The sequence below is a fragment of the Poecilia formosa genome, unplaced genomic scaffold (genome assembly GCF_000485575.1).
Source record: "Poecilia formosa unplaced genomic scaffold, Poecilia_formosa-5.1.2 Scaffold97, whole genome shotgun sequence".
NCBI classification, from domain to species: domain Eukaryota; kingdom Metazoa; phylum Chordata; class Actinopteri; order Cyprinodontiformes; family Poeciliidae; genus Poecilia; species Poecilia formosa.
This window is the reverse complement of record NW_006800036.1, coordinates 474,079-493,433: the sequence shown is the minus strand read 5'-3', so window position 1 is coordinate 493,433 and position 19,355 is coordinate 474,079. Positions and strand designations below refer to the sequence as shown.

Sequence of the window (19,355 nt, the reverse complement as noted above, 5' to 3'; positions counted from 1 at the left end):
CTTGGAAATAAAATATATATATATATAAAATTACAGTAAAGGTCCTCAGAATGTTCAGAATTTTATTTATTTCCTTTCAAGATAAATGAAGCATTTTTGAATGTATGTATTTAATATGCTCTTCATGTGTAGTAAGCTGCAGCAGGGTATCGGTTGTCCCAGGCTTTGTTCTGGACTTTGTGGTATTCAGATTTCCCTTAACGGTTTCAGAAGCCCTTTGTTGTAGTGCAAGAAGTTGGCAGTAGGTGGAGACACACACGGAGACTTCGTCAGTGGTCCACCGATGTTTTACAGGCCTGGTTTTCACTGTGTGACACACCCAGAGCTCTGCTCCTGTAATGACAGACTTGCTGGCCAACAGATTTAAAGAAGCCAAGCAGCAGCGGCGTGTTGGTCTGTGTTTGTGGCTTTTGATTCCATGTTTCTGCACAGAGAAAAAAGGATGGGAGGATCTTCATGGACTCTAATGATATGCTGAGATGTTGGAACATTTTGGAAACCCTCAGACCTTTGTAGCTTTTTAGGTTTCACAAAACTCTTTGATCCCAGCTAAAATAATCTCATGCTTCTGTGTAATATGTTCAAGTTATTTTTTTTTTCCTGGAGTGTCAAATTAACCAAAGAGCATGCCCTTTTTGTGCTTTCTTGTGTTACTTTGACTTTGGTCATGTGTCTGTTGTTATATCCAGAATCTGAAGCACGTAGCAGGTTCTCGGAGGCTGTAATAGGAGTTTTAACTACACAGCTGAAATCACAACAACAAAATTATATGTATTTAAGTTTTTCTTCTATATTTTAAAGTATTTCTTTTGCTTGCGTATCTGATGTTTGTCGTAGATGAAAAAAATGTTAATGTGCATGCATTTCTGAAGTAAAACCTAATGGATAACTCAACACTTCTAAAAAACAAAAACTATCTAAGTGTACTTTTATTTTTGAATGTTGGATTGAACCTTGCTGTGTGATTTGTTCAGAGTTTGGTATGTTCTTTAACAACTTAACTCTAAGCTTTAAACTTTTCCACAGTGAAGCAATGTTAACTGTGCTGTGGTTCTTTGTCTAATGCTGTTTGTTCACTAATGTTCTCTACAAAACTCTAAGTCCTTCACACAGCAGCTGTAGTTGCATAAACTACAAGAAGACATAGAATGTCACTTTGCAATAAGAGAAAGCTGCAACTTTTTCTGTATAACACACTGGATGCATGGGAGCAGGTCACCAAAATAGCCTTCAGTGAAAAATAATGTAAGAAACGTTTTGAAAGATCTAACTATGTTATCCTACTAGCTTGTCACTGCTGGAATGGTTTACGGATAAGGCCGAGTTGACCACTCAGAGTTCATTCTCTAATGTCTAAAAGTCCATCCTGTTTTCTTTCCTGGGCAGGATGATTTCCTGACAGTTTCACCTTAACACATTATCGTGCAATCAGTTCTCATAAATATGTAATACTCTGATAAAAGACTCTGTGGTATGCCATTAACACAATCAAAGACTTCCAGTAATACCTAGCATCAGCTGAGCCTTCAATGATCTGTCAGTTTCAACTTTTGATGTCTCTACACGAGGAGGATAATTGTCCGAACAGAAACAGAATTTATTTGATATAAAACCATCACAAGTGTGTAGAATTAGACAGGTTAAAACCAAAATACATTAGAGATCTATTATCATTTTATCAACCTTCCAGATATCCCAGGTCTTCTGGTTCTGGTCTGTTCTGCAGCCCCAGAACCAAAACCAAACATGAAGCAGCATTCAGCTTCTATTCCACCACAAATCTGTAACTTTCAAAAAACTGAGTCTAAACATTTCGTTCCTTTAAAAAAAGCTTAAAGATCCACCTGTTTAGAGCCGTGTTTCATAACAACTGGGACATTGATCCATATATTTCATGTGTATTTAATGATGGTGTATTTAATGATGGTGCACCTAAAATATTTCCCCACGTTAATTTGGTTGTTTTATAATTTTGAAATATTTTCATATGCAATCTATTATTATTATTATTATTATTATTATTATTATTATTATTATTATTGTTGTTGTTGTTGTTGTTGTTGTTGTTGTTGTTGTTGTTGTTACTATTTTTTTAAAACAAAAAATGAACAAATAATATTTTGTTTGCATTTTGGCATGTTATTCTGACTGCATTTAGTTTTTTCCTGATATTGAGATGACAGCGGTGTAGTGGCAAAGTGGAACCTTTGTTTGGGGGTCGTTGCTTCCGGGTTGGTTTTGGGGCGGACTTCCTGTTTACCTCGGACGCAATTTGAATGCTTAGGCAGCGCTTTTGTCGTCATTGCTGAATCCTGTTTTATTATTTTTCAAGTCTGTACACGGTAAAAACACACAAAAACTACTCTGTGACACGTTTACCTCTTATTTGATCAGTAGATAGCACTGTGTCAGGGTTTTTGTGCACCTTTCTGTTTATTGTACGTTTTATCAGCCGAGTTTTAGATTGGCTTCATGAAAACCTGCGCTGGGAAGTCCGGTGGGGTTAGGAAATTGAAAGACTGTGATATCTTAGTAACTCTGGGATTTAGGAGTGTCAATATTCAGTACGTGTTGCTTGTTGACCACAAAGTAGATTAAAGCCTGAGAGTAAAGTGAGTCTAGCGGAAGTTAAAGGTAGAGAAACTATTCTTTGTTCAAGAAGCGTGGGAATTAAGAGGAGAAAGTTGGAACAATGCTATGTTAAATTTTATATATTTTATTGTATGTCTTGTAATTCTGTTTTTGATCATTATTAAGTTAAGATCAGTGAACATTTTGATGTTTAGACCAGTTAATATGCAGCTGAATGCAGTAAATCTAAAAAAAACACTTCGTTTATCCTGTTTAGTACACTATACCTCCTTAGATTGTCTTCATCTAAGTGAAGGATGGTAATGTGAAAAAGTTCATTATTACTTGTGAGAAAAGGAAAAAATGTTGTCCTACTTACTTGAAACCATTAAAATATCATACAATTTTAGGTGGTCTTAGTTGTCGAACAAACATGTTCAGTTTCAAAGTAGCAAATCTAAACAAACACTAATCATTACTCTGTGTCGTTTGTGCATAGATCACAAATAGTGTAAGCATCATGTTTCACGAGTTGCTTTGGCTTGCAAATTTCTGCTGGATTTTGCATATCTGTAAGGGATCTTTTATAATCATGCACAAATTGCAAACCAGCAAGGAGTTGGTTTTAATTTGGAAAGATTAAAAAAAGATTCTCCATGTTGCTTAAAAATGCTACAGTGGGGAGGGGCAGAGGATCTTTTCTGCGACCTATATTTCTGCCTCAACTAGACAAAAAGAGATGACTCTTTATGCACACAAGCAGACACTATAATCAGATCAGTTTTATGAGATTAAGCTATGTTTTGATATCAGTTTGTGCTCATACAAGTTATGATTGGTGTAAGATAGTTGTAAAATGAATTCTGATCCTGATCAGGAATCAATGTTGAAACATCCTAGGTTTAAGGCTGAGGACATTCAGGTCCGTATATCAGTATGACAATTGGCATCCAGAGACTGAAGACAAGGATTTGGGTGGACAGATTAAATGATGTACACAGTTCATACTGAGGTCAGTAGGGCAACCTTCTGAATTTTATTAAAAAAAAAAAAAAAAGACACACAAAAAACAAACATCTGTGGAGATTTAATCCTTTCTATCATCCTTCCCTCTCCAGCATCACAGAGATCGTTTTGCCTTAATTATATAATCTGCACGTACTGCCAGTATTGTCCTTAATTATAGGAAACATTAGATAGTAATTAGCCAAAATACGTTTCCTAGAATTAACACTGAAGAGTTGAATTCAACATCCTTTTTGTAACGTGTTATGTAGCTGAGCAGTAGGTAGGAGAACAGAAAAAAACTGTAGGGGATAATAAAGATTGAGTATTTTGATTATCTTGTGCGAGTCAAGGGTTACGATTGGTTTTTCTTAGGATGTCTTCCTGGCACTGGATGGGTTTTTGACAGGATATTAATATGTTAATCTTGGAGATGCAAAGTCACAAACTGGCTCCTTTTTTTTTTACATATCAGCTGTTGTTTCCTGCCAAAACAAATTTGAACTATGCCATTTTTAGTAGTTTAACGCTGAAAGTCTTTGGTTAAAAACATGGGTACAAAATAGTTTTCACGGACAAAATGGATGTAAATGAATACAAGAGGTTGATTGTAGCCACTTATGTTTGAGTAATGTTTCTCCTGCACTGTACTTCTTTACACTTGAGTTGCATTATTTTTGAATTATTGCTTCTCTTTCCCCGAGTAAACTTTCTGGCTACTCTACCCACTGCAAATAACTTCAATGATGCAAGTTCCAACCAAAATTACTCCATACACAGAAACAATGTCAGGTATTTTCAGTCTGCTGAGCTTGCTGTTTCATTTGGAGATCAGATTAATATACAGTAAGCAGAATATATTGTTACCAAAACTACTTTACACTGTTCTAACGTATGGCATACAGTAAGTCACAAATTGTCACAAACAATTTGAAAATGTGTTTATTCTGCCTGAATTTGTCATTTACTTATTTTCTTGTATGTATCAGTTTACGGTAACCTTCAAAATACCAGAATCTGAACGTAACTTAAAATTTTGTCCGTCTGATTGCATACTTTTTTTAGTTGTTGTTGATGGGGTTTTTTTTTTACAAATTATGTTATGATCAGTTACACCAAAACATTTTTTTACTCTTAAGTGATTTTTTTGGATTTTTTATTTGAATAACAATCGTGTTGAAGCACTGCTACCTTTACTCTAATATACTTTTTTGGCTTCTCTGTGTATGGGGCCAAAATGTTTTTGGTTGGGTTTAAAATGGTAGTCTCAATTTATGGGGATGAGAATTGGCTGTGACTCTTTGAGTTATTGAGTATTAAAACTAAAAAACGTTTGGGGTTTTTTGCCTTCTTAGTAGTCATGTTGTAAAGATATCAAATGCACCACAGTTGAAAAGTCAACAAAAATGTATCTGCAACATGGATCAGCTTGAAATAATTGTTGCCCGGATTATACATATGGATGACCTAATATGCAACATTTTCCAGACAATTTTAGTTTTTAAAAGTCTTTAAAATACTTTCTGAAACATCAAACCAGCATTAAGAAATGGTAGATTTTTATTTCTATATAAGAAGGAACAAAGGATTTCTGTGTTTATTTCTCAGTGTGGCTCAGACTGCAACAAGAACCAACTCTAAGGCAAAGTGTCTTTTTTTCTCCCCACAGTTTCTGTCCCACCATTGTTTTTTTTCACCAAATACAAGCAAAGTTGTTTTGGCTCCATTATAAACTTTGATTAGCTTTCAAGATATTTTCTTTGCCTCCTCAGAGGGAGTTTTTTTTTATTATTTTTTTTTTTATAACAGAACAAATATTTTTAAAACTGAAAAGTGGAGCTTGGCAGAAGCAAAGCAGCATGTTTGTTCCACAGAGAATAATGAACATGGAGCTTCTCCTTTCATCTGATTTTTTTTTTCTCAGTGTTTTATCACTGTTAGAAATCATAAAATAAATAGAATGTTTTCTGAAAATGTCTGGAGTTAAATCAAAATACATTGCAATGTTAGATGCTTGATTTTTCTCTTAGAAACTAGAACTGAATCTTCAAAATCTGGCCTGAGAGTGAACATTTAACTCTTAATGGCCATATTTCATTTAATAGTATAAGTGCATTGTCTCTAGCACAGCCAACTATGTGACTTATTTTTTTTTGGATATTAAATGTTTAGAGTTTTTTTCATAAGCAATATGAAATTCCTTGTAGTTGTTACAAGCAAAACGATCATGATAATGAAGGTTTATTCTTAGTTTTATTGATTAACTTTTGACTATGAGTTGATTGACCGTTGTTTTTATATGATGTTTTTCTTACAGATAGAAATTTATTTTGTTCAGCACAATATCCACATCTGAGTTTATATAAAAAGCTGTAGAAATTGTGACAAAATGTAAAGTTTTCATACTAAACTTAATAGAAGGCAAACTAGTGAAATGTAATGTAACATTTCCTCAGATATTCAAATAAGTGGTTTCACGAAACTGCAGATGTCTTGTTAAAAAGTTATGCCAGTAAATAAATCATGCAGTCTTCTGGCGTGTTTGATTTTATTTATTTGTTTGTTTATTTATTTATCACGTCTCATTAGTTTGGCAGTTCCAGTAGATGCATCCATGTTTTGGCTCAATTTGTCCTTCAAACTCTTCAACAAGCATCCCTGCTCCCCTGATGTATCTCTTTTGGACGGCGTAATAAAGCATCTCAGTGTTTTTTTCTGAGAGAACAGTCGGCATGCATTAGCCTCCGTTGAAGTCAAATGGAGCCAGCTGGCATATTTTCTCACAGTTCTTATGGCTCTTTTCTTCCTCTCAGAAATCTGACCAGAAAAGAGAAGACGTTGGACTGCTTTTCAACACATTTTTTTAATAATATGTAGCGTCCTGAACTAAAGAGCACTGAAGTAACTGATAGAAAGTTCATATTGTGTGGAAACTGCTGTCTTCGTCAAATTTACAGTGCTGTGACAAAAGCTTTTGGCCACTTACAATTTTCATTAGTTTCAGATAATCAAACAGAATTTAACAAAAGATCAAGTTAACCAAAGTAACTACAAAAAGTGTCATCACTTGGTGATTTCATTTTTAAGAGAAAAAAAGCTATCCACCCCAACTGGATCATGTGTGAAAACCTAATCAGTAATTGAGTCATCCTAGACGGCAGTAATTTTACTTTGTGAAAACTGGGAATCAGTCATTGACATGCCTGGAGGAAATCTGACTGACTCATCTTTGTCTTAATTCAGCCACAATGAAATGTTCATTAGCATAAACGGCCTGCGTAAGGTCATATCTCAGCTTCTAAAATGAGGTTTAAGTCTGGACTTTGACAAGAACATTTAAAATTATTTATTGAGTTTTTTTTTTTGTTTGTTTGTTTGTTTGTTTTTTACCAATAGGAAGCAGACCATGTGACTCGGGCAGGATTACCTCCTGGACAAGTCCTTGGTGCACTCCTTCACTCCTGGAGTTATTTTGGTGCATGACACTCCTGGCAAAGTTGACCATTGATATTTTTTCTCTTCTTCTATTTGTATCTACTAAGGCCATTTACTGTGATTCACTGGAGTTCTCACATGTTCTTGAGTTCCCAATGTGTTTTATTTGAGAGATTTTTCCTACTTCTTGGTGTCAGACAGGTTTTATTAAGCGATATCTGGACTCCGGCCTTGAAGTAGCTATAGTGAAACCAAATTTCACAGTCAATGTATGCTTTAACAAGACAACATCTTTATCCCATAGGCTGGTTTTCCTACTTTTTTCCCGTTAGCACCTGAAAACACCATTTTGTATTTAATGTGTTTGACTGATGTTAAAATTTGTTTAAGGACAGGACTTGCTCCAAGGGGTAGATGAAACTACAGTCTGAGTTGCTGCTGTGTTTTCTTTTCTTTTTGGCCGACGTGAGCCTCTTAAAGCGCATGAAATATTTTATAGTAGCACAAATGTAAATGTCTAATTGCTTTCGCAGAAGGACGATATGTCAAACAAGTACTGGATTTTCATAGCAGCTAAATGAGTCACCACTAAAGTGTGGATGAGACGACCAGATGTTTTGCAGGACTTCACACTTGGCATCTTAATGTTGTGTTTACACAGACCCACAAAGGTGGCCTAGATGGGAAAAGGAGAGAACGCGTTGTGGGAGAGATGGGTGGGACTGCTCTCATTGCTAAATTAGACCTTCTAATGACAAGGCGCCTCAGAACTTCAGGATATAAATACTTTCTTAAAAAGCTGGTCTGAGGAAAGCCTTCTGGAAGGAATCTGTAAATAACAGGGTGGATGGAAAGCGACCGTGGGTGGGGGGTGTGTGTGTGTATTTATGTCGGTTAATTCAAACACTGGGTGGACAGTTTTAATTTAAATTTCCTTCCTTTCTTGTACGTTCTGCAACTGTGCCACAGATGTTAAAAGCAACACTCGGCGTGTTATGAATTACTGAAAAAGCTTCTCATTCATGGTTCATTTTCTGCTGACCAGCTGCTTGCTTCATGTTGACTTAAGGCAGGGGAGAGCCTGCAGAGAGTGGAGGAAATAACTCTTTTAGACACAGCAGCCCTTTCAGGCAGACATAAGTCTTCCTGTTTATTGCAACGAGCAACTAAATTCCCATATCAGGCAAAATGTTTCCTGTTTATGCCAAAGGTCTTCTTTTATTGCGTTTTTCTGTGCATCTTTTTTTTTATTATTACATTGTGTCTCATTTTCCCTGAAACGAAATGCGTTTAAGCATATCGAGTCATTTTCCTGACATTTTTCTGAACATTTTTACTGCAATAACCAACCTTTAGTAGTTCTCCAATAGCCTTTGTGGATGCACTTTAAAAACTTCTCCACTGACAGTAAAAGCATTTTTTACTCATGACTTTTGTAAACTCATCACTCTAATGGATGTGAGAAGTAGGCGCTGGTATTTTAGCAGCTGAAGATTAAGAGACCATTTCTTTCAATGCTCAAACTTATGATCTTTATCACCCACTCATTTCAAAATTAAAGCTGGACCAATAATGATGACCACCTGCCTAATGTTGGCCCCCACTAGAACCATGTGCTGTGGCATCTAGTACCAAGAACATCCTTTAAGTCCTATACGTTGTGAAGTGGATCAATCATTTCACATTAGTTTCTTACTTTCTAACCATAATGGTTTTGTGTCCTGATTGGGAACACTTGACTTTACAAGTCATAAATCTGGCTTGTCGCTGATTTTTCCAAGTCAGAATGTTGAAATTCAGTTTTTTTTTAAAGCACAAATTGAATCAATCAATCAAATCTTATTTTTATAGCACATTTCAGCAGCAAGGCATTTCAAGATGCTTCACATAATTCAAAAACTAAATAAAAACAGCATGTGACATTGAATAAACAGTAAAAAAGAGAAAGATTTTGGGGAAAAAAAAGATAAAAACATACTTTTGTTACGGAATTTAAGCGCCTGTCGTCGGCGGACTCCGTCGTCCGTTTAACATGGGTATTATCCAGGCCCCGTCGCCTAACAGGACAAGGTGTCCTGCACAACAATTATTACAGTCTTTGTACTTTTTGAAATTGGCCAAACACATTAATTTTCCACACGTTTTCATCCTCAAGCCAGTGAATCTGAGGGACTGGTAGGATGATAATGCACTCTATGTGAACTACATTTACTGACATTGTTTTCAAAAGATTTTGTGAAAACTTAAAAAAGTAAAGACAAATGGAGTACGTGGTGCAAGGCACACCTCTAAACCTAGTTGTTGGGAAGAATTATCTAGTAGCTTCAGATTGTTTTTTTTTGGGGGGGGGGGTTTAGGGTTACATTAAATCTGCTAAAAACATAATATTCCAATGACTTTTTAATGTTTACATTAACACATAAACATTAAAACCCAGAACACCTTTAATCCGAAGGTATGGCAGACAAAATGCAATTTCTTGACTCTGAGTTCTTGACCAAGATTTTGCATTTTCATCTAATAGTTTTTAATATTTTTTAATAATAACATAATTAACATTTCGCTCATGCATATCTTAAGGTTGGATGTAGAAGAAAGGAGGTGAACCCTGAAGATCTGCAGGAGTTCAAGGTGACTTCCTGGGTAAACTGGAAGTCACCAGATGCCATAAGTTGGAGACGAACATTTTATGGAGGTAAAACGGGTCATAGAGGGTTTGAGGATTCAGCATGTACAGTTGGAAAGACGTGCCTATTACGTCTTACGTCACCATGTGTATTACTACTTAAGTAGTAATACACATGGTGTATTACTACTTACAAAAACATTTCTAGGAAAAGAAACTTAAGTAGACATCATAATGTTAAAATCAATAACAGGTTGAATATCTGTCTTTGCTATTGAAGGGGTAATAATTACAGTGACCCAAAGATAAATTGGTTAAAACGCAAACAAACGAAACAATTGCATTCATTGTCTTTTTCAGGATTTTAAATCTTTTCTAAGGCTACTCCATTTACCTGTGGAAAATTCCCATGATAGTAAATGTGTGATTCCTCACCGTGTGTATTTGTTTGTGTGCATCCAAACCTGATGCTAAGCTGCTGCAGTGTGCAGCTGGATCAGCCCCAGTGTTTTATATAGAGCAGGATGAAGCAGAACAAACCGGCTTTTCCCCTCCACAAAATATAATCCGTTCGCTCCTGTTAATGACAAGACAGATGGCTTTGTCCCTCTGTGGCCACACATGCAAAAGACAAAGTGTTTGGGTGCATATTCTGCGTGCTTATTTAATGATCTGCCAACAGAGCTGACTGTCAATTACGCTGTGTGCTTATATGGGAAAATGAAGAGCAAAACTTTTGGGACTAATTTGTATATATTTCTTTAAAAGATCCACTTTGGATTTTGATTTGAAAACTCTGACTGGAACCAGGTTGAATCTTATTTATTTTGTTGCCATCATAACAAACTAGATCCAGAAGTTTACATGCATTCACTACTGACATGAGTCATTTTGTTTGCAGGCTCTCAATAATTTGTGTGAACTGTCCTTTCTCCAGGAATGAATGAGCATACAGTTAAACAGCCTCAGTGACTTTAGTGATTTTTTTTTTTAAGTTGGATTCTCGATTTAGCACAAGGTCCGAATTTTACCTACAGGCTCATGAACACAACCTCAGTTATATTTGAGTAACGTCCCTTAGCAACTTGCACCTCAACCACATTGTTTCCATACCCATCAACAGGCTCCTGGTATAGCTCCAGTTAGATATGTTTTTTTACTTCTTATTATTATCATTTTACTTATTTTATTATCATTTTTGTACAGCAGTTTGGTGCAGTTTTAAACCTGCTTTTAAAATGCTATAAAAATAAATTCAACATTGACATTTGGCCACAAGGTCCACAACGTGAAGCATGACTGAATTACTCCTGGATAAGCTAAATGACTTAAGTCTTAGGCTAAATGACTTAAGACTTAGAGTCAGGTGAGACTTTGTAGAGCTGACTGCCCACAGTCACAGGAAGTATGTTTGGAGGAGACAAACTTAGTAACCCTGTATGAAACCTCATTCTGAGGGGCTGATTTAGTGCCGATCGTCACTCTTGCGTTGCACAAAGTAAACTAAATAATAGATACTTTCAAATTATTTAACATTGTCTTTAATCAACAGGTAGTTAGTTGGAACCTGATCATGATTGAATCTTGCAACAGGATAAAGACACATGAGATTAGATAGAGGCCTGAATTCAACCATATATTGCCTCTCCACCAGGAAGCTAAACAATTTAAATGAATCTCACTAGGCAGAGTTTTGTGAGCCGCATGTTGATATTTGAGCTGGTGTGTGTAGACTGCACCTGGTCTTATTTTTATTTATTTATTTATTTATTTATTTATTTTTTATTTGAATTTATTGTATCAGTATCCCACCCTGAATGAACAATGCATCATCAAACGCCCACAACAAATATGACATTCAAACACATAATGAGGGGATGTGAACTAATTGGCTCAGTAATTATCAATGACAGTGAGAGTAATGGAAAATGTTACAATGTGCTCCTCACCCCTCTTTTGTTTTAGATTATTTGAAGTGTTTTGTTATAAGTTCGGTCAGCTGCTTTCACACAGACCTCCACAGAGTCATAAAACCGCAGGAAACAGGTCCTTCATGCTTGAGACCAATCTTTGTGTTGCCTTCCCAACCCAGAACATATCAGGATTAAACGTTTCCTCTCAGACATCAAGCAAAGATAACCTCATTTTCTTCAAACTCAAATTGCAGGATCATTTCACAAAATTCTAGTTGCTTGACTATTTACAACTTCACACTGTAGTTCAGTCAAGTCTCCTTTCCCTCTGTTGGGAAACACCCTCAAACTTTGACAACCTGCTTTAAACAAGATCTGCTGACCAGAACCTGCAACAGACGGCAAGAATCAACCGCTAGCTACAGCGGACAGACTTATCTCGTCATCATCACAGTTGTGTGTTTCAACTCTAAGAGGAAGTATTGTAATGACTACTTTGCACCCTTAATGTTAGACTATAATGTCAGATTTCCTGCTTAGCATGTTAACAATATGTTCTCATTTATAGTTCAGAGCTCAAGTCCCCATTCAGTTCATCTTGGTTTACTTTGCTGTTCAGAGTAAAGTAAACAAAGAGATGTGAGCACAATCTTTTGTAGCTGTATTTATGATTCAAAGTGACTGACTCACTGCAGACTGTAAGTAAAGGGCTCATTTGGGACTTTATGCAGCTTCGAAGGAAGTGAAAAAAGGAAATTTTGAAGCAAAAATAGTTAGGCATTTTTATTTTAACTCAGATGAAAATTAAATCAAATAATTCCCACTAAGTCGTATCGTATCCCAGTAGGTCGTAGGATGACTGTTTTTAAAAAGCAGTCATCCTATCAGTAAAACAATAAAATTCACTGACATGTTCTTTCACACAAGTTTATGAAACCTGTCTGCATACCTGAGTGATTCATTTTGTCCACCTGCGGTCATAGAAATAAACAAATTTGATTATTTGTAGAGGTAAGCAAAGACTTTTAGCAATGTCGTGTATGAAACCCCCAAAAACGAGTTTGACAGGTCTAATTGTGTCTTTGCTTTCCTGAGAGAATAAATTAAATCTGTTAATGTGTGTGACGATCTTCATGTATTATTTAGAATCAAGTCACATCGTCGGCATACAAATTTGTGTCATTTTTATTGTGCTATGTATCTATGGGACATGTTGATCAATCAGGATTTAGACAAATACTTAATCCCAAACAGACTTCTACGATGTTCCTTTGCAGTTTCTCTATCCTACTTTTCTCTTCTACTCTTGTCTCCTTCTTTCCTTCTCGACCATCCCCCTCATCTTTCTCCCTTTTCATTCTGCATCACTCTTTCCCTCACCGACTATTGGATCTCTAAGCACAGAGCAGGTAGCATGACACAGACGAGACAGCAGCAGCTAATAAAATCCGTTTTTCACTTTTTAGTTGTCGAGCATGAGAAACATTCAGTCTGCTCAAGAAAATCCAGTTTGTCGGATAATAGAAAATAATGTTAAAACACTGTAATACAGCGTTGAAAAATGTATCTAAGAAATTAACCAGGTGTTTCTGTAAAAATAATAATAATAATCTAATATTCTGAGATAATTCCTGATATTCTTTGTCTTCTTTTATTTTTTTTCTTTTTAAATAACTAAAATAATCACATTTCTTTTCATGAGGAATTGTGACAACCTTTGCATAATAATGGTCAGAGCCACCGGGCTATTATCTGTTATTATCTGTGGAGCTATTATTACAGGTTCTCCTTTGACATTTTTCAACATCACACCTATACTTTGCAATTTGTGCATGATAGTTCCAGTCGCTGCATGAATCTGATCTCTGATCTCTCAGAATTTCCCTCATTATTCTTCATCTTTCTCCACCAGACTCAAATATAAACAAAAATCTATTGGGGGACATTAATAAATGTCTCCCATTAATTAACTGATGGACAGCATTCTTATAGATTTCAACACTAAAATGGAAAACAAAACAATCAATAACCCCTGGATTGATACCACAATGCAACACTTGGGATCTCATAGTATTACTCTGTATTCTGTGTGATACATTACAAGGTCCATGCACTGCATTTGTAGCATTATATAACTTGAAGTGCATCCAAACTGCAGCATTTAAGCTGTAGTGAACATGCACCAATGCCGGCATCCAAATTACCATGAACCGTACAACCGTCCTTTGCCAAAAGCTTTTTAAACCAATGAGGGTCAGCTATGTGTAATAAGCTGAAGCAGGCAGAGGAGTGAAAACACTTGGGGAGCGGCTCAGCTCAAAGCCTCTTTAATCTCATAATCTTTAATAGAGTAGCTCCTGTTAGCTGGTTTTGGCCCCGGAGCAGACGTCCACGCTGCCGCTGCTCCTCTGCTCCTGTCCATTATCACCGCATCAGCATGCACAAAGACAGTCGGTGCAGCATTTGTTTACATGCGCAGGCCAAAAACGTCAAGCCAAAAAGCAGATAATTGACTCCTGTTGCGTCCCAGATCTAAAATAAAAAGAAACGTTTGACTTAACAGGATCACTCAGACAGATAGAGGACACGTTTCTGTCTTGTCCCATCAATGCTAACCACATGCTGAGCCTGCTAATAAGAAAAAAACGTTCCAATAAGAAGACTACTCTGTCATCTCGCACTTACCTGTCATATCAACAAATCAAGGGCACCCTTTAGTCTCTTTTCGTTTCTGCAGCTCCGCGGGGTCTAATTCTCTTCTGAGGATTCCCATCAGCCAACAGCTGAAGCCCTGGTGCAGATTTCCATCCTTTGAGCCCTGCTGCGTTATCTGCTGCTTTTTTCTCTTTTGTACACCATAACCTCATAGAAATTAATTCCCAGAAGAAAATATGCAACCTACAAAATGTTACTTTTCCAATCTCGCTTTCCATCCAGCAATAGAAGGTGTAAAATCCGAGAAAGTTCAGAGCTTTGTTGCCTGATGCCAGATTTGCCCACTCCAATGTTCATAGCACAATAAGAGTGGAGAAGAAATCTGATGAGTGCAGAGTCAGCACATTTCAAGTCCAAGTCGATAAATCTGAGCTGTAACTTCACAGCAAGCAGCTCAGAAACCGCAGGAGGTGTTTGACCACCAACAGGTCTCATGTGCCTCTCCTTAGTGTAGCTCATCCCTCTGTAGACATTTCCGACTACTTTACAACAAAGGTTAATGAGTTCACTTGCATTTTATTTCAGTTATTTAGGGTCCCAGGTATGAGGCTGAAACCTGTACCCCAAAGCAAGTGGTTCTGAAAGTATTGATGCAAGAAGACTGAAAATAAATGTCAGCCACTATGCTTTCCAGATTTGTTGGTAAAGAAAAATGATTTATCCCTCACCTATTTACCAGTGTGTCAGTCTTCCACATGAAATCCAGATACACTTAATCTAATGTTTATATCAATGTGAAACGTGTAATAAAACACTGACTGTTATTCTTTAAGAAAAATAGATATTAAAGAGATACATAAAATAGATTCAAAGACAATTGAGGACACATCATTCAAGATTGCATACTTTTCTTTACTACAGCCACTCACTCTTTTAAGTGAGGGCGGCCTTAATGTTGTCATGAGGTGATCTGTGTCTTCAGCTGAATGTTTTGTCTCCTGAAGTGACAGAAACTCATCGGCGTGTGTATTTGGCCCAGGCTCTGTGTAAGAGGATAATCATCCGCATTAAGGAGAGCTGCCAGGGAGCGGACAAGGGGCAGCTTCATGGACTGAACACATATCAGGTAGATCCACTTCGCAAAAGTGCCACAGAGGGGAAAAAAATCATTTTTATATTATAACTCAAACCCTGAAAGTGTTATGCTGACTACCTTTTAGTTACTTTCAGATCTCATTCTTTAACAAATATGTCATAATGGAGAAGACTTGTATAAATGCCCCTTTTTATGCTAAAGCAGGGCCTCTAGCTTTATCAAGGAAACATGCAGACCTGCTGTTAATGCTTACATAACATGTCTGGTCGTCTTTAAGAGTCTAACTACACCAGGTCACCCAGTGCCGCTTCCTTTGTGGCGCTGAAATGATCCAGAAAATATGTAGAAAATGTTGTGTGTGATACACTAGGTCAAATAAAATAATATTCAAGCAGATAACTGCAGGGTAGCACATGGCAACGTTTATTTTCGAACGGGGAACTTCGTCTTCTTCGCTACAGGTCCAGCTCACGTCTCTTGTGCACAGCAACAGCGCCACCAATGGCGATTTGTTATATTGCTTTTATCTTCGCATTACAACCAAAAGCGTAACAATTTTAAATCTAAAGGTTCATTATTTTCTGTGTCTGGAACACCACAGAAAACAGTTCTGCTTTGACACAAATCCTGTATTCAGCAGCAGGAAAATCAGTTTTGTCCTGATAAAGGTCTTTTGTGACAAATTGTCTCAGGAAAATTGGCTTTTATCTCGTGTATTAGTGCGAAAAACAAGCTAACGGTGGTCAGTTTACAGGGCTAAACAGGGGACTGAGTGCAGCACAATGGCTGTTTCTCTTATATGTTGGAAGGTGCAGTCAATACCAGCCACCTGTCCGCCCCCACTCTCAACCCCTGGCTGGTTATTCCATAACGAGAAGCTCTTCGCTATCTGATGGATCAATCTGGCTGACTGTCAAGCCTCAGCTTCCTGAGCTGCCACTCAGGAACTGAGAACGGCATTTTCAATCTGCGTTCATGCGGCATACGGTCTCTGGAAGCACGCTGAAGTGCTTTTAGATGATTTGTTGAGAACAAACACACACAGGCTCAGGAGCGGGCTGAAACACAATGAGGACTTGTTATAGTCCTTCAGATGAATAACTAACCAGCCCCAAAGCAGCATGTGGTCCCATTGTTAGACATAATTCTTACTTCTCAAAAAGTCCAGTTATTGTCCTCAATGGGTAATTGAGTGAGTATGTGGGTTGGCATAAGAAAGGCACACATTTGTTGGCTTGCTAAATCACAGAAAATGAGAGTCTTAGTTTCTAAATGATCTTCAGAAAACAATAGTGAACATAGTCACAAAGAAGCAATTCTGTTGCAACTACTGCAGGTGAGTAAAGTCCACTTCATTCAAGACTGAAGGCCACACCACAACACCAAAGATCGGCCAGAGCCTGGATGGTTTTTTTAAGGATTCTGGGACAGAATGCAAACCTCTGGCCATTCATAAATCGCAATGGGACAGGTGAGATTTGAATAACGTAGCCGCCAGGAGGAACGTTTCAACATCGATACCCTTCCTTTCAAAACAGTAATGGCAGATCAGTATAGTGATCATGTTGTTGGCCAAACAAATGCATCACATTTTAATTTTTATTTGATTTTAGATCCTGCTGCTTTCCAAACCATAAATCACTAGTACCTCGTTCTCTCACCCCGCCTGGCCCCTTTGCACGTCAGCTGATGCACTGCTGTGTTTACATCCTTTGTAAAACTAGCAAACTAGTTTTACAAAACTAGTACAAAGAAGTACTGCTACAAGTACTTCTGCACTTGTAGCAGTAAAAAAAAAAAACAAATCAAAATGGATGGCAAATTGTTCAGTCAAGTAACTACCAATTGGCAATAAGTATGACATCACCCATATGCGTCTTGTACATAGAAAACAGTAAGCTCTGTGCTTGTTGTTAAAGTAGGGCTTCTTGCCAAATTATAAAGGTGGAATACTAAAAACTCCTAACTACAAAACAGCAGATTTTTATTAATGCTCTGAGATGCTTCAAATGGTAAGCCATGTAAATTTGGGCTCTCATTACTGTAGTTAGATTGCTTCGTCTTTGTATTTCTGGTTTCTATGCTACATATGCTATTGAGAAGGTGTATTAGATGTTTTGTATGTTCTATTTTGTTTTCTCTTCCATTCAGGAAGGTGCTGTTGTTTTGTCATTATAATGATTCATCAATATTCATCATAAATGTTAAAATCGTATATATTCAACTTTAAAGTTATGAGTTTTGTGAATTGTGTAAATTGTTTGGCTGTTTTTTTCACGCAGATTATTTGGATTTGATCTCGTCTTAATCCCTGTTTCTATCTTGAATTTTCAGGAAATCAGAGGATTTTGTCTGGTGACATAGATTCTCTTAAAAAGGATTACTGTCCTCTCTTTGACTAACTGAGGCCAGGTGCTGCTCACATACTGCATGGTAAATCACCTTAGACACTATCTGACTCACAGATCACAGAGCCACAATGATGTAAGCCCCCACAATCCCTCTTGTCCCAAATTTATTATTACAGCTCTCTTCGTCTGTCTTCACTAATCTCCTGCAGCTTCTGTCTGCAGGCCTGTTGAGGACTCTGGAGGTCGCCCTGCAGGCTCTCAGCTCTTGAATCACTGAACTAAAAGCTCTGATTGTCTGTGTCCTGTCCTGTCTATCTATCTAATACATCCTCCTTTTATTTCAGATGTCAAAGTTGAAACCTCTCAGGAAAAGATGCTCCTGTTTAGTTTAAGGTCATTAATGTTTGAAATATATCTGAGAGCAGAATCATCTAGTCAGAGCATCGTGATTAATTTGTGCTCATTTCCTTGCTGCTCCGTGGAGAAGTCATTACGGCACGTTCTTGTCGCATTGGATTTACTGCAAACATGAACTATCAACTGCAAAAGCAATTTACCGAAGACTGCTGGCTTCATTTTTTATGCACATTGGAGTCGCAGGATCATTAAACAAAGAACCACTCGAAAATTCATGCAAAATTGTACATGTGAGATTTGAAATTGTTCAGTAAATATTTTATAGACAGTTAATTAAATATGTTTTCAGTGAGAATGTTATTTGATAAAAAAGAAAGAGTAAAGTATTTTAATGCTTACTGCAAAATCTGCACTTTTCTTTTCATTTTGCGCTTTCTTTTAGATCAAAGCGAGATTAAAATTAAATTTAAAAACAAGTGCAATAGCATGGGAACGCATTGGTCTGTCTTGAATTATTAAGGCTCTGAGAATTTTTTTTTCCAGAATGTAATAGTCTATTACAACAACACATTTTAAATTTGATGACATATCTGTAATTTAAGTTTAATTGGTTTTGGATCTACAGATTATTTCTTGTATTGAGGAGGATCCAAACAAAGACGGAAGGTAGACAATATCATGGTGTTGCGAATTTTACTAAACTTACCAAAGAAATACAATGATTTGCCGCTCTGCAAAAGAAACAAGTGGGTGACAGCTGGAACCTGACAGCAGCTGAACACAAACCAGAAGTGGAAATACTGGGAGGAGTGACATGTGAATGTGAAATATCTGAGATGGGAACACGCTGAGACATGAAAGGAGAATTATTTTGAGGAATAATCTATATATATAAAAAAAAAAAAAAAATTCCCCTCTCACCCTCCATGGGTGGTCTCTTTCATCCTCTGAGCTCGGGTCCTCTACCAGAGGCCTGGGAGCTTGAGGGTTCTGCGCAGTATCTTGGCTGTGCCTAGAACTGCACATTTCTGGACTGAGATGTCTGATGTTGTTCCTGGGATCTGTTTGAGCCACTGCTCCAGTTTGGGGGTGACTGCCCCGAGGGCCCCGATGACCACAGGCACCACTGTGGTCTTCACCTTCCAGGCCTTCTCCAGTTCCTCTCTGAGGCCCTGGTATTTCTCCAGTTTCTCATGCTCCTTTTTCCTGATGTTGTGGTCACTTGGTATTGCTACATCCACCACAACGGCTTTCCTCTGTTCTTTATCCACCACCACAATGTCCGGTTGGTTCGCCATTACCATCACCATATATATATATATATATATATATATATATATATATAT

At 37.2% G+C, this 19,355-nt stretch overlaps 1 long non-coding RNA gene across 1 annotated transcript; it reads left to right on the top strand.

The window, feature by feature from the left end:
* The first annotated feature begins 15,141 nt into the window (after positions 1-15,141).
* LOC107836940 (uncharacterized) lies at positions 15,142-18,329 on the top strand. Its single transcript, XR_001662910.1, has 3 exons — positions 15,142-15,331; positions 17,636-17,734; positions 17,829-18,329. It is a non-coding gene; the product is annotated as an uncharacterized LOC107836940 (long non-coding RNA).
* Positions 18,330-19,355: the final 1,026 nt, after the last annotated feature.